The following is a 16603-nucleotide window of genomic DNA, read 5'->3' on the forward strand; positions in this document are numbered from 1 at the left end:
CCTTCAGTTCTGTGTTGAATTATAATCTACGACCACTACTTAAACTCTGCACTGGAACTAATTTTTTGTCCTTTGGTTAATTCCAAATTTGTGGAAATTTCCTGTGGGAACCATTACTCAAGGCCTGTCGTGGAGCTAAATTGCTGCTTTGCTGCTAATTCTCTGTGGAAGCCTTTTAGTGCAGACTGGATTTTAATTGTTGGCCTTTTAATCACTTCCAATGTGAGGTCAGATACACCTGGGCTGTGTGGAAAATCTCTCCTGGGGCTGAATGTTTCCAGCAAACTGCTCCCCCTACAGTTCTAGTTCCCTGACCAGCCTCCACTGAGTGGGCCTGCTCTGAACAGAAGTCAGATCAGCTGCCCACTGCTCACCCCAATGTTATTCCAGCAGGCCAGGCTCCACCACACTCTAAACACTTTCTGTGGGTCAGGCCGTGCATGGGTCCCTTGCAATGACTCACCAGCCTTTGTATGGCTCCTTTCTTTGATTGGCTACTGCCCCTCGCTGCTATGTGGGTCCACGGGAAACCTGTCAGTGGTGTCACTGGCCTGGGTGTTGGTAGGGTGTGTTTTGAGGCCCTCTTCTCCCGTTCAGACTCCAGGCAACTTCACACAAGGGGCTCAGCTGGGGCTTTTGCTGGCTCCTGCTCCATGTTTGTTATAGCTCCTTCCCGCCTCTCACTGGGCTGGCCCTCATGTGGCTGGGAATCAAAATGGTCTGAGTGGTCCCTTCTTTCTCTCACTGTGCATTCTCCTGCCTTCACAAACTCTGTGGGTCTCTCATCCTCTTCCCCCAAGCTACAGTAGGCCCAGGTTGGTAGTCTTTACTGTTTAATAGTTGTCTGACCTATTTCTTTATGAATATAGTTCATCTGCTTATAAATGTTATACCTGTGTGGCTGTCATTAGTATACCTGAGTGTTTATGCTTGCAAAAATATATATGTTATTATTACCTATTTTATTGTGTAAAGTGGCCTGTGAAGTATTCTGTTAGGTTTTTATATTTTTCTTAAATAAATCCCCTTTTAAAATGCAAATAAATGTTTTTTAAATTATTTTTTCCAGAATTACATTTTTGGGATTTTGATCTTTTGGGATTATTGCATTAGGAATTGTGTCTTTCAAGATTATGGTCCGAACCCCATTTCCTCATCTATAAAATGAAGCTTAGAAGAGTACCTAGTAAGAGTGATTTGTAAAGATCAAGTGAGATACAGCACATACTGTGCTTAAGACAGGGTCCTGGCACATAAGTAAATGCTAATAGTAAAGATAAAAACAAAATCATAGAAAAAAGTCTCTGCCCTAAATCAGCCTCTAAATAATTACTGCTCTTGGCCACTCCAGAGCTGGCCAGGAGTTAGGTATTTTTAGCTGTGAGCATGAGGTAGAACTAACCTGGGACAGAAGCAAAGTGCAGCAGGGCATTCCAGCTTTCTAGGTTGTACATTATGAACTCTTGCTTGATAAAAGGCAAACTGTAGTTGTGCCTGCCTTTCCACTATCAATGCGCTCCTGAGAAAGTGCAAGGAAGTCAAACTTTATACACCATCATATTTTAATTTAAGTGCACAAGGTAATTTTTCTTTTTGATACACCCTTTATAATAGTCCTCTTATAATATAAATTATTATAATTTTATTAAACGTAGCTTGATTGTTTATCCAGTTTCTTTAAAATGGACATCCTGAAGGATTTTTAAATTGCCACCACATTGACAGCATTTTTATAGATGAAACATTGGGAAAAACTGTCATCTTACCAGCTGGCCTCAATACTTTTAGGAAGGAAACTGTCTTTGCTCAAGAAACACCTTGGTAAGCCATGTGGAATGGAAGATGAGACCCTGAAGATTCAACCAAGTAAAAGCAGTAGCCACGTTTTAGTCTTAGAAACAAGCAGGCATTTGAGGGTGGGAGAAGAACAGAGAGACCAAGAGTGTTGAGCACATTGGTGCAGTAGGAAAGGACTTTTGAAAGCCATGGGGCATGGTTATTTTATGTGTCAATTTGGCTGGCCATGGTGCTCAGATATGTGGTCTAACATTACTCTAGATGTTTCTGTGAGGGTGTTTTTGGATAAGATTAACATTTTAGTTAGTGGACTTTGAATAAAGCAGATTGCCCTCCATAATATGAGTGTGCCTCATCCGATCAGCTGAAGGCCTGGTTATAAGAAAAGACTGATTTTCCTACCCCAACCCATCCCCAAGCATGAGGAAATTCAGACTTGCACTGCAGCATTTACTCCTCCCTAGGTCTCCAGCTGGAAGGGCTTCAGATTTGAACTAAAGATTCTGGACTTGCCAGCCTCCATAATCACATTAAGCCAATTCCTTAAAATAAACTTACTTTCTCTCTCTCTCTCTCTCTCTCTCTCTCTCTCTCTCTCTCTCTCTCTCTCTCTCTCTCTCTGTCTCTCTCCCTCTCATCTAACTATCTCTGTCTCTGTCTCTACCTCCTTCTCTGTCTCTCTCTTCTCTCTCTCTCCCCATATACGTATACATACACACACATATCTTATTAGCTTTGTTCCTCTGGGGAACTCTCAATAATACAACTGTGATGTCTAATATGAAACATAAGTTGTGCTACCGTGAAGTATATTTCCACTCCATAGTCCCAAACACATTCAGCCTGCAACCCATTTACATGCCTTGTCCAAGTGGTCATTTGTGTATTTGTGCATGTATGTGTGTGTGCCTGTGTGTAAGCCAAAGGAAGGGGCTAAGTTCCATGTCTGAGTCATTATAGAGCAGAACAAAAGTAACACCTGACAGATGGCAAGACACTACCTGAATGAGTTACGAGAAACAGGAGTGTGGAGCTAGACACTATCTTGAGAAAGAGACTTTCTTCTGCCTCCCCAAGAATCTTCACAGCTCTGGGGCAAGCAATAGGTTTCCATGACATTCACGCCAAACTCGAGGAGATCTTAAGAGACAGAGGAGGCACCAACTGGGACATCTGAGTTCCACAAAAACCAAAATATTTTTTCTTTTAAATTCACAGACAGTACCAGCCAGCCACCAATCAATCAATCAATTCACAGACAATCTTTTTATGAAATGCCTTCAGCTAACATACTTAGAAGCAGAGCCAGATAATAAACATTGCTTCTAATTATTCATATTCCTCTCTGAGATTAAGAAAAACACAACCAAATAAACCAAAACAAACAAGAGAGGCAATGTGCCAAGAGAATGAGTGATACAGCCAGATTCTGCAGAAAGGCAAAAATGGAAAATGCCTCCCAATGTGGTCCCAGGTGCTCCATGGCCAATACTGCAGGGCTGCGGGGCCCATCGGTAGCTCCCCATCTTGGGCAGAGGTGGAGGAAGGAGAAAGGCCATGTTGGGATATTGCTGCCCACCATGGAGCGGTCATTGTAGCCCATTCCCTGGGGTTAGTGGAGGAAACCAATAGCCTTAAGATGGCACAAGATAACAGAAATGCCTGAACTTACTAAAAATAATTATCTGAGTATAAATGACATTCTTGGTGCAAGGAGAAGGATAAAACATCAAGATGGATTTCAAATTTATTTGTCTTGGGGAGGAAAAAATGAAAATTTGGGAACTGAAGAGTGCCGTGAAGGCCAACAGAATTTATTTCTAAAGGTTTTCTGGAAAGATGCTTGGGTCAGATTGCAGTATGTGAGGTGTATGTTGGGACATCAACTGGTGGCATTTCATAGTTGCTAAGAAACAGAAGTAGAATTGATGACGTTTAGTACTCTGGGTCAAAAGCTCACTCTCCTCCGTGCAGCTTGTCGCATCAGTCTCTAATGTTTGAAAGAGGCATACTATCATTTTTCAGTGCCTGAAAAAAAATCCATATTTGCATTAATATTTCTTCTTTCTAAACTCTGTTACGCAGTAAGTCTGTATGTGATTCAGAGGCCAAATGAAAGAAACGTGAAGTTTGTAATTTATTTTTAAAACCAAAAACAGCACATTCTCAGGTTAAGTAGAAAGGTCACAACCAACAAAAGCATCTAATCAACCTCATTAGTATATTCCTTTAGCCACATTTCTGTTATTCGACAGAGCGTATCTCCTCCGAAGGGGCCAGTAGATTTCACAATAACACATGCAAAGACCAAAGAAGGAATCTGTGCGATGCAGCCAGTACCCATCTGACTTGGGAGCATTTGTCCCAGAGGGAGAAGTAGAGGCTGATATTTAAAGAGGAGCATCAAGCCTTTGACACATGCACACATCTGCAAAGCTTGATCAAGTTTCAGTAAGGAACCCCCACGTGCAACTGCAAGAAATCTTGTTACTGAGCTCCAAATGAAGGGTCCTTTCCATTCCTGTGTGTTCTGGAGCAGGATTTCATTCAAGATCCCATTTAACGTTTTCTGTGGCTGGCCCTGGAAAGAGAGAAGTTCTTCCCCAGCCCCAGCAGTAGCAGACCTCCACTTGGTATCAATGAAAGACCTCCAGAAGCAATTGGAAGTCTTACACACTTAATAATCAGAAGAGTTAATAGAGTTTTATTAGGACAAATACCTACTGAATAAAATGTAGTTTTTTGTAACTCGTGGATTCCTACCACATCTGGATTAAAATCTTCCTTCAAGGGATCATTAAAGTCCTTCCTCTGTGTCCTTGGCCACTGCTGCTCTGTCTCCTTTATGCTCCCCACCCCCACCCCCTTCCTACATCCTATGTGAAATGTTGGAGTGTCCGAGAACTCAGCCACGGGCACCCTCTTCTCTCTGCACCCTTTCCCTAGGAGACCCCCCAGCCCCAAGGCTGCACGTATCACCGCTACACTGTTGACTCTCACAGGCAGATTGTCAGACCGGAACTCTCTTCTGGGCTCTGGACGTGCACACCCGGCTGCTGCCTTGATCCGTCTACGTGATCTAGGACTTCACGTGTCCAACCTGGAGCTCTTCACTCTACCCTCAGCTGTGTTTTCTTACCAGTAAGTGGCAGCAGCATTGATTCCAGTGCTCAGACTAAACCTAGGAATCACCCTTAATTACTCCCTTTCCCTCATTTCCCTCATTCGGTCCATCATCAAATCTTCTTAGTTTACATCTAAAATATGCTCCAAACTCCTCCTTCTCCTCTGGCACCACCCTAGTCCAGACCACAATTCTTTTGTAACCAAAACACCTTGCTAGCCTCCTCAATGGTCACCCCACTTCTTATCCCCTAAATGTGCATTCTCCACAAAGCAGCCAGAGGAAGCTTTTAAAAATGCAAATCAGAAAATATCACTGTGTTGCTAAAAACCCTCCAGGAAGCTTCTGTTTCCACTTGGGATGAAGAAAACCATAGAAAACGTAGCTCCCCCAACAATGAGAAAATGCCAGATAATCTACAAAGTCATGATTTTTCTTTGAACCCACCAAAGAGCTGAGGTCACAAGGCAACTGAGCAAGTAAACTGAATTTCAAAAGTGACAAGCCCTGTGAGGAGAGATGGCACACAAATATTGTTCCATCTTTGGCTAAGTAAGGAAGGAGAAAGGGGCTGCCATGCAAGTGGGGAGAAACAAATTATCTAAAATTCTGACATATTCTTAAAAGCAAGTGTGAGCTAGCATGTCTGTTTGGAATAGGTGGGCTCACCAGACACGAGGAGAGTTATATTACTCTCGAGCTCTTTATCACTGGCCTCAAGCAGGTGTTCATAAGAAAGATTGGAGAAAGAGCAAGAGACTGGAGAGAGACCCTGTGAGTGGTACAGGATTCACTGAAGCCCAATTAAAAAGATCATCAGATTAAATTTTAAAAAACAAGACCCTACCATATACTGTTTAGAAGAAACCCACCTTTAAAAATAGAAACTCAGGCCCCCACCCACAACTAGGAAAGCAACAAAGCACACCCAGGGTCCTGAGACAGGGGCCGTGGATCACCGACCCCACCCACAAGAACACCTTGTAATGCATTTATCAACCATGTGTATTTATTTGGGGTGTGTGACTTGTCTGCTCATGTCCTTCGCCAAATTTCTGTTAAGACGTTCCTAATTCATTTTTAAGAGTTTTTTATGCAGTAAGGATGTTAATCTTTGTGTGTTAAATCTGTCCCTTATCAATTGACTTTACATTCAATTTGTGATGTTTTCAACATCTGTATGTTGAGAAAATAATTTTCTATCTAAACATTAAATTTAAAAAATTTAAAACTATGTAAATAAACAAAAATAGAAACTCAAACTAGTTAAAAGTGAGAGGATGGATAAAATATATACTATGAAATTACTAATCAAAATAAAACTGAAATGGTTACATTAATATCAGGCAAAGCAAGTTCAGAAAAAAGGAATACTGCCAGGGACAAAGGGGAAGACATTACATAGTGACAAAGTAGTCAATTTATCAAAGAGACATAACAATCCTACATGCACATGCATTTAACAGAGCTTCAAAATACAGGAAGCATAAACTGGTTGAACTAAAATAAGAAATCAACAAATACACAGTCATAATTGGAATACTTCTCTCTCAATAATTTTTACATATTTTATTGTATATATTTAACATGTACATTATGTTCTGATATACTTATACATACTGAAATTGATACTACAGCCCAGCAAATTGACATGTCCATCATCTCACTTATCTACAACTTTGTGTGTGTGTGTGTGCGTGTGTTAACAGCACCAAAAATCTACTCTTTTAGCAAACTTTCAGTATATGGTACAATATTAACTATAGTTCTCATGCTGTACATTATTAGATCACTAGACTTATTCATCCTACATAACAGCAAATTTGTACCCCTTGACCCACATCTCCCCATTTCTTCCTCTTCCCCAAACCTGGTAACCACTGTTCTACTCTTTGTATGTATTTTACTTTCTTTCAAGATTCTACATGCACATGAGATCAAGTAGTATTTTTCTTTCTGTGTTTGGTTTATTTCACTTAGTGTAATGTCCTCCAGATTCACCCGTGTTGTCACAAATGACAGAATCTCCTTTTTTTTAAAGGCTGAATAATATTCCATCATATACATATGTGGTATATATATCACAATTTCTTTATCCATTTATCCATTGATGGATGTTTAGGTTGTTTCCATATCTTGACTATTGTGAACAATGCTGCAGTGAACATGGAAGAATGGATACCTCTGCAAGGTGTTGATTTTATTTCTTTTGGATATATACCCAGAAGTGGGATTGCTGGGTTGTATGGTAGTTCTATTTTTAATTTTTGAGAAAGGTCCATACTGTTTTCTGTGATGGCTATACCAATTTGCATTCTAAGCAACACTGTACAAGTATTCCCTTTTCTTCACATCCTCTCCAACACTTGCTATCTCTTGTCTTTTTTATAATCCCTATCCTAACCAGTGTGAGGTGATACCTCATTGTGGTTTTGATGTGCATTTCCCTGATGATTAGTGATGTTGAACACCCTTTCATATACCTGCCGGCCTCTCTCAACGTTTGACAGAACAAGTACAAAGAAAGTCAGCATGACTATAGTGACCAACACTACTAAACAAATTGATCTAATTGACATTTAGAGAACACTCTAACCAACAAGAGCTGAATACACACTCACTTGACAGGCTTATGAAAGAAATATTCACCAACATAAACCATATTCTGGGTCATAAAGCAAGCCTCAATAATTTTTTTAAATTAAAATCATATAAAAGCTTGTTCTCTGACCACAGCAGATTGAAATTATAAATCAATAGCAGAAAAGTGTCTAGAAAATCTCTAATTTTTATGTAAAACAGCACCCTTCTAAATTGTCCTTTGTTAAGAGAGGAACTCATGAGAAATATTAGAAAATCTTTTTTTAAAGATGAAAACTGAAACATAACACTTAAATTTGAGGAATGTAACTAAAGTAGTTCTCAGAGGGAAATTTATAACATTAAATGTTTATGTTAGAAAATATGAATGATTTAGGGCCGGCCCCATGGCTCACTCAGGAGAGTGCGGCACTGGTAGCCCTGAGCCACGGGTTTGGATCCTATTCCAGGGATGGCCGGTGCACTCACTGGCTGAGCCTGGTGAGGACAACACCATGCCGAGGGTTGCTATCCCCTTACCGGTCAGGAAAAAAAAAAAAAGAAAAGATGAATGATTTAAAAACAGTAATCTACATTTCAACCTTAAGAAATGAGAGAAAGAAGAGAAAACCAAATCCAAGCAAGTAGAAAAGAAAATAATAAGGATAAGAGTATAAATCAGGTAAACTGAAAACCAATAGAGATAATCACTGAAACCCACAACTGGCTTTTTGAGATCAACAAAATTTATAAATCTGAAACCAGTCTGATTAAGAAAAAAAGAGAAGACACGAACTACCAGTATCAGAAATGAAAGAAGGGAGATCACTATAGATCTTACGAACATTAAAAGATAAAAATGGAGTACTATCAACTTTAAACCAAAAAGTCTGATAACTTAAAATAAAGATCTTGAAAAACACAACCCACAATGCTCACTCAAGAAAAAATAGACTAGAATAGTTGTATATCTATGAAACAATTGGATTTGTAATTTAAAACCTGCTCACAAAGGAACCTTAGGCCCAGTTGCTTCACTGATGAATTCTTGCAAACATTAAGGAAAGAAATTACACCAACTCTACACAAACTCTTGCTGAAAATGGAAGTGGAAGGAATATTTCCCAAACAATCTGATGAAGCCAGCATTACCATGATACCAATCTAGACAAAGATATTACAGGAAAAGAAAACTACACACCAACATCCCTCATGAACACAGATGCAAAACTCTTACCAAAATTTTAGCGGATCAAACCCAGAAATATATAGAAAGAATACTACATCATTACCCACTAGGGTTTATCCCAGGAATGCAAGGTTGGTACAACATTTAAAAATCAACCAATGTAATCAATGTAATATTAAAAAGAATAAAAACTAATAATTATCTCAATAGGTGAAAAAAAAGCATTTGACAAAATCCAACACTAATTTCTTAGAAAAATACTAAAAATTCCAGGAAAAGAAGTGAATTTTTCAATCTGATAAAGGGCATCAATGGAAAACCTATGGCTATCATCATAAGTAATGAAATACCCCAGAAGGTCAGGAGCAAGGTTAAGAATGTCCTCTCTCACCATTTCTTTTCACCATTACACTGCAGCCAGTGCAAGAAGACAAGAAAAGATATGAAAGATATTAAGATTAGAAAGGAATAAGTAAAACTCTTCATTTGCAGACAATACAAAAATTTTTTTTAAAAAGTCTATTAGAACAAATAGGTGAGTTTAGCAATGTTGCAAATGCAAGATCAATATGCAAAAATAAGTTGTATTACTATATACTAGCAATGAATATTCAGGAACTGAAATTACAAAAAAAAACTACAATAGCATCAAAAAATGTAATATTTAGGGATAAATATGGCAAAATACATAAAAAAAAAAAAGACTTGTAACATGAGGACCATAAAATATTGCTGAGAGAAATTGAAGAAGCTATAAACAAACAAAGAGATATATCATGTTATGGACTGAAAAACTGAATATTCATATCAATTTGCCTCAGATTTTTTTATAGATTCAATGCAATCTCATTCAAAACTCAGCATGCTTTTTTTTTTTGCAGAAATTGACAAGAAGTTTCTAAAATGCATATGATAATTCAAAGAACTTAGAATAGCCAGAACAACTTTGAAAAAGAAGAAGAAAGCTGGAAAACTAACACTACTGACCTAAACACTTACTGTAAACTATGGTAATGAAGACTGTGTGATATCAGTATCAACAAAGATGAATGAAACTCAACACAAGGATCAAAGTCCAGAAATAGGCCCATACAGTATATGTTCAAATAATTTCTTGGCAAAGGTGCAAGGGCAAGTCAAAAGATATGGAAAAAAGATAAGAAGTGTTGGAGAGCATGTGGAGAAAAGGGAACCCTGTATACTGTTGGTGGGAATGCAGGTGCTGGAACAATGGATATTCATATGCAAAAAAATGAACTTTATACTTCATACCATACACAAAAATTTACACAAAATGGATCATAGATCAAAACATAAAACCTAAAACTATAAACTTATAGAAGAAAATCATAGAGAACACATAGGAGAAAATCTTTGCAACCTTGGACTAGGCAAAAATTTCTTAGCTGTGGCACCAAAAACTCAATCTGTAAAAGAAAAAAAGGTAAATTGAACTTCAAAATTAAACACTTCTGCTCTTCAAAAGACACTCTTAATAAAATTAAAAGATAAGCCACATCTTTTAATTACATGTATGAAAAAAACATACAGCTGATAAAAGAATTATATGCAGAATATATAAAGAATTCTCGAAACCCAATAAGGAAACAACCCAGTTTTTTAAAAAACGGGCAAGAGAGCTGAAGACCCACTTCACCAAGGAGCAGACATGGGTGGCAAAGCAGCACGTGGAAATATGCTCAGTAGCATTAGTCATTAGAGAAGTGGAAATTAAAACCACTATTCATTACCACTACACACCTATTAGAACAGCTAAAATCAAAAATATGACCATGCATTTCTAAGAATGCAAGCAATATCAACTGCTGGTGAGAATGTGGAACAACTGCAGTTCTCTTACATTGCTGGTGGGAATGAAAAATGGCACAGTCACTTTGGAAAAGTTTGGCCATTTCTTATAAACTAACTTTTATAGTACACCCAAGTAATTCCAGTCCTAAATATTTATCCTAGAGAAATGAGAGCATATGCTTACAAAAAGAACAGAACTGGAAATAATCCAAATGTTCGTCAGCTGAAGGGATAAACAGATTGTGCCATAGCAGTACTATGGAATACCACTCAACAGTCAAAATGAATGAACATGCAGCAGCATAGACCAAAAGTATTATGCTAAGTGCAAGAAGTCAGACAGAAAGGCAACGTATTGTATGATTCCATTTACACGACTTTCTGGAAAAGGCAAAACTAGAAAATTAGATTTTAATGATTGCCAGGGTTGTGTTGGGGAAAGGGTCACAAGGGGACTTTGTTGGCAATTAAAATATTTATATCTTGGTTGCGATGATATTACATGACATATGTACATTTGTCAAATTCATCAGACTGTACACCTCAAAAGGGTGACTTTTACTGCATGTAAAACAGTACACATAGACTTAGAAAAACTCTCCAGGGAATTCCCACTGCTTTTAAGAAAAATCTAAATTCTTTAGTATGGTCTGTTAGGATCTATTCTCTGCATGTTTCTCCAACTTCATACTTTTTGGAAAACATTTACTAATATGAGGGAAAATCTCGTAATAGAATATTAAATGAAAAATGATATATGTAAATCACTTTTTAGTGTGATATTAAATTTTCATTTGATAACACATATAGGTACAGAGAAAAAACAAAATATTAACAGTTTTCTTTGGAAAGTAGACATAGTGATTTTTATTATCCTCTTGTGCTTTTGCTTTTGTGTATTTTCCAAATTCTACAATGAATAAATATTAATTTTATTTATTCGTCTGTTATTATTATTACTACTGTTATTATCTTTTGGTCATGGCCTTGGCTTTTAGTGGAAAGGTCCATAATCTTTGTTTTTTTCTCTTCTAGGATTCCTCTTCCTCCTTTCCTCTGCTCCTTTCCCACCGTCTCCTGACCCTCACCTCCCTTCACCAACCAAAAGCTTCTGGGTCTGCAGGGCAAACCCTGAAGATATCTTTGTGTTTGAACTGGTATGTTTTTGAGGTTGAGATTTCTGGAAGCTCTGTGGGAGGCAGACAGAGAGTGAAGATGGATGTGGGTTCTGGCCTGATAGAGGCTGTGGCAACTTGCCATATTCGGGGTTTTTGTAGGTAACAGATTGGGGAATAACTAGGGCAAATATGGAGCCTTGACCAATACCGTGAAGTTATTTTGTGTATCTTGCATTAGTTGAGGATCTGTACCAAATTATGGGCCCATCTCAACACATGACGTAACAGGTATTCCATAAATGGTACTGAACCAATTTGAAGTGAACATCAGGAAACCAAATAAAAAACACATAGTTATCCTTGAATAAAGTCATGGGCCATGCCTGTACACAAGTGTAATGGTGAAGACCATCTCAGAGAGAGATAATCACCAGCATGTGTACACACACACACACGCGCACACACACACACACACACACACACACGCACACACACACACACACACACACACACACTCGAGGGTACTTCAAAAAGTTCATGGAACGGTTTGTATTATCTAATTCCATTTTCCACAAACTATTTGAAGTACCCTCGTATCATACATATGTTAAATTTTTTTAAAATTTGTTTTGTTCCCCTCAGTTGTAACTTGATGCATGTTCGTGGTAGAAAATTTGAGACTCAAGCATGCAGTAATTTTCCCAGAAGCTCTGTTGATCAAGGACTTTGCCCCCAAAGCCCTGAATTCTGGAGAGCGGAGTTAATCCTCCTCATATTTGAAAGAAGAAATATAAAAGCACATAAAAAGGAATCCACTAGTCAGAATTTTTGTAACAACTAAGCTTATGAATAGGTTTAAAATGGGATGCATCAGTCAGACTTTGATCAAAGAAGCAGAATCAAGGAACTGACTTTACACAATTGTGGGACAGGTGTCTTGGTTTGTTTGGCTGCTATAACAAAACACCACAGACTGGGTGGCTTGTAAACAGCAGAAATTTACTTATCACCGTTCTGGAAGTCCAAGATTCAAGATGCTGGCAGATTTGGTGTCTAGTGATGGCTATGTTCTCACAGAGTGGAAGCGTCAAGCTAACTCTATGGGGCCTCTTTTATAAGGCACTGATCACATTCATCTAATTACCTCCCAAAAGCCCCACTTCTAATATCATTGCCTTGGGGGTAGGATTCCAACATATAAATTTTGGGAGGTGAACTCATGGAAATCTGGTCTCCAATGTGGCAGTTTGAGTCATGGGGGCAGATCCCTCATGAATAGATTAATGCTCTCCCTGGGGGATGGGGATTTAATGAGTGAGTTCTGGCTCTATTAGTTCCTACGAGAGGTTTGTTTAATGGACCCTGGTACTTCCCCTCTCTCTCTCTTGCTTCCTATCGCCATGTGATCTGCTTGTACCTGCCGGCTGCCTGCCTCTTTCTGCCATGAGTAGAAGCAGCCTGAGGCTCACACCAGATGCAGCTGTCCCAGAATTGTGAGCCAAATAAATCTCTGTTCTTTATGAATTACCCAGTCTCAGGTACTTCTGTTATAGCAACACAAAACAGACTAATACAGGAGGACACAAACATTCAGACCCTAGCAGCTGACTCAAACAGTTCAAAGTCCTCAGAGAAGGCTCTCAGGAAGGGAAGATCACAAGCAGGTTGAAACCCCCATGGACATCGGCTGGAACAGGTGGAGATCAATCCTTCCCCCACCTCCCTCTCTTTCCAAGGAAAGCCTAATTCTCTTTTAAGGTCTTCTAACTCATTAGGTCAGGCCCACTCTCAGGATACTCTTCCAACTTAAAGTCAACTGAATAGGTACTTTAATTACATCTTCAAAATCCCTTCAGAGTAGTACCAAGATAAGTCTGATTGAATACATGGAAGAAAGTGTGTGTGTGTGTGTGTGTGTGTGTGTGTGTGTGTGTGTGTGTGTGTTATAAAAGGCTGCTGCTTCCCTTTATCCTCTAACTCTCTTGTGAGAACGGCCTTACAGCTCACTCTATCTAGACACATCCAAGAAAGGGAATTCTGGGAACTGTAGTTCAGCCCAACCAAATCCACACACCAAAGAGCCATCACATGAACTAAGAAAAAATTTTGAAAGGAAAGACAGAGGAGAGAGAACAAGCATTTACAGAGCACACTCTTCAACCACCAAAAGGCAGCACAGTGTAGTTGTTAAGATACCAGGCTTTGAAACTAAGTTGCCTGGGTTCACGTCTCAGCTTGCTGGTAATATGACTCTTGGTTGACAAGTTACTTAAGCTCTTTTTCTCTCAGTTTCTTCCTCAGTAAAATGAAGTTGATAAAATTGTACTTAAAGAGTTATTGGGAAGATTAAATTGAAAAATTGTGTGGATTAAGAAGATTAAACTGTGTGCCTGGAATAGAGTAAGCATTTACTATTATTACAATGTGCTGGATATTTTACATATTTTTTCTTATTTAATTAAATAGCTTGCTGCATCATTTGACAAATAATCGAACATCTACTGTGCAACCACTGGGAACAGAACAAGGACAAGAGTGATGGTCCCCACCCGCACTGAGCACAAGCAAATGGAGAACAAGTAAAAAGTCATTGTAACGCAGTGTGGAAAGTCTTACTCAACTGACCCTCGCCTGACAGGGTAGGTGGTATTAGCATTCCTCTACAGATGAGGAAACCAGAACTTAGATGGCTAGGGCTGCCATACCAAAGTACCACAAACTGGGTACCTCAAACCACAGAAATTAATTGTCTCATGGTTCTGGAGGCCAGAACTCCTAGATAAAGGTGTCAGCAGGGTTGGCTGCTTCTGAGCTCTGAGAGTCTGTCCCATGCCTGCCACCTAGCTTCTGATGGCTTGCTGGCAATTTTTGCTGGTCCTTGGCTTGTAGAAGCGTTACCTCAAATCTCGGCCTTCACTTTCACATTGTGTTCTCCCTGTGTGAGTGTGTCTGTGTCCGAATTTCCCCTTTTTATATGGATACCGGTTATATTGGATTAGGGGTCCACCATACTCCAGTATGAATTCATCTTAACTCATTACATCGGCAATGACCCTTTTTCCAAATAAAGTCATATGCTGAGGTAGTGAGGGTTATTATTTCAGCATATGAATTTGGAGGGGACACAATTTAGCCCATAATATATGAGGGTACTTTAAAAAGTTCATGGAAAGATTTGTATTACCTTTTAATTCTATTTTTCCACAAACTTTTTGAAGTACCCTTGTGCAGCTATTAGTGGCAAGTCAAGAGCCAAACCCAAGTCTGTCTGATGCACAGGCCATATACTCTACCTTCTCACTCTAGGTAACAGATGTATCATGGATTATTGAAAGAAAACTGGAGACGTCAGATATCTATCCTTGACTGTGAGGAAGCCTTGTGAACAGCAACCTCTCTGATCTCCTGATCCACATGACTTGCTGCATATGCACCAGACTGAACAGCCTACCAGTATTTTTAACTTGTGATTTAGAAAGCAATTCGAAAAGCAAAATGTCATTCTCCATTTGGTGAAATCCAAAAACCACGTCCACCAGAAATTTAAAAGACCCGCAAACATATCAAAGTCATGCAAACATTTTGGATTTAAAGCATCAGGGTAGTTTATTTGGCAAGTTTTTTGCCCATATAAAATTATCCTGCCCTTTTTGCAAGAAAAGTTAAATTAGTCAACTTTTTGCTGTTGTTGTTAAGCGTGGACATGACATTTATAAATGCAGAAGAGTAAACTCATAACTTACAGTACCTTTCGTTTAAAAAAAAACAATTACTACACTCTGGTTTCTCTTCAGATCGTATAAATCTTTAGCCTTTAAAAAAAAACAATTACTGTAACATAGTCCATTCTACATATCTGTGGGGTACAGAGTTGACTATCATTACCTGTGTGCAATACGTGATGCTCAAATCAGGGTAATTACTATATTCAACATTATACAATGTAATCGTTTTCATGGCCCTTTACCATTTCCTCCCTTACAACCTGCCCCTCCCCTTTTCCCACCTCTGGTATCCTCAGTTCTGTTCTCTCCTTTTTGAAAGTTCAACATATTATTGTGATTGTCTATCTTCCTTTCTTTCTTTTTTTATTTTATTTTTTATGTTTTAGCTCCCACTTATGAGTGAGGACATGGAGAATTTCTCTTTCTGTGCCTGGCTTATTTCACTTAACACAATTTTTTTGAAGTTCATCCACATTGCTGCAAATGGCAGTATTTCGTTCTTTTTTATGGCAGAGTAGTATTCCATTGAGCATATGTACCACATTTTCCTTATCCAGTCATCCAACGATAGACATTTAGGTAAATTCCAACTCTTGGCTAATGTAAATAAAGCTGTGATAAACGTGGGAGTGCATGCATCCCTTTGACATGATGATTTCCATTACTTTGGGTATATACCCAGGAGTGGAATGGCAGTTCTGTCTGCAGTTGTTTGAGAAACCTCCATTCTGTTTTCCATAGTGGCTGCACCAATTTACAGTCTCACCAACACCTTAGGAGAGCTCCCCTTTCTCCTCATCCTCACCAGCATTTGTCACTCTCTGTCTTTTTGATAATGGCCAGTCTAACTGGAGTGAGATGATATCTCAGTGTCACACTGATTTGCATTTCCCTGATGCTTAGTGATGTTGAGCATTTTTTGTGAGTCTGTTGACCATTTGTATATTTTCCTTTGAGAAATGCCTATTCATCTCCTTTGCCCATTTTTAAATCAGATTATATTTTTTTGTTACTGTTAAATTGTTTGAGTTCCTTATATATTCTGGATTATAATCCTTTTGTCAGATGTATAGTTTTCAAATATTTTCTCCCACTCTGTAGGTTGTCTTTTTGCTCTGTTGGTTGTTTCTTTTGCCATGCAGAAGCTTTTTATATTGATATGATCCCATTTGTTTATTTTTTCTTCTGTTCCCTATGCTATGTGGGTCATATTCGTAAAGCCTTCACCTAGTCTTACTTCCTGAAATGTTTCCCCTAT

This window comes from Cynocephalus volans, chromosome 15, assembly GCF_027409185.1.
Source record: "Cynocephalus volans isolate mCynVol1 chromosome 15, mCynVol1.pri, whole genome shotgun sequence".
Classification (NCBI taxonomy): Eukaryota; Metazoa; Chordata; class Mammalia; order Dermoptera; family Cynocephalidae; genus Cynocephalus; species Cynocephalus volans.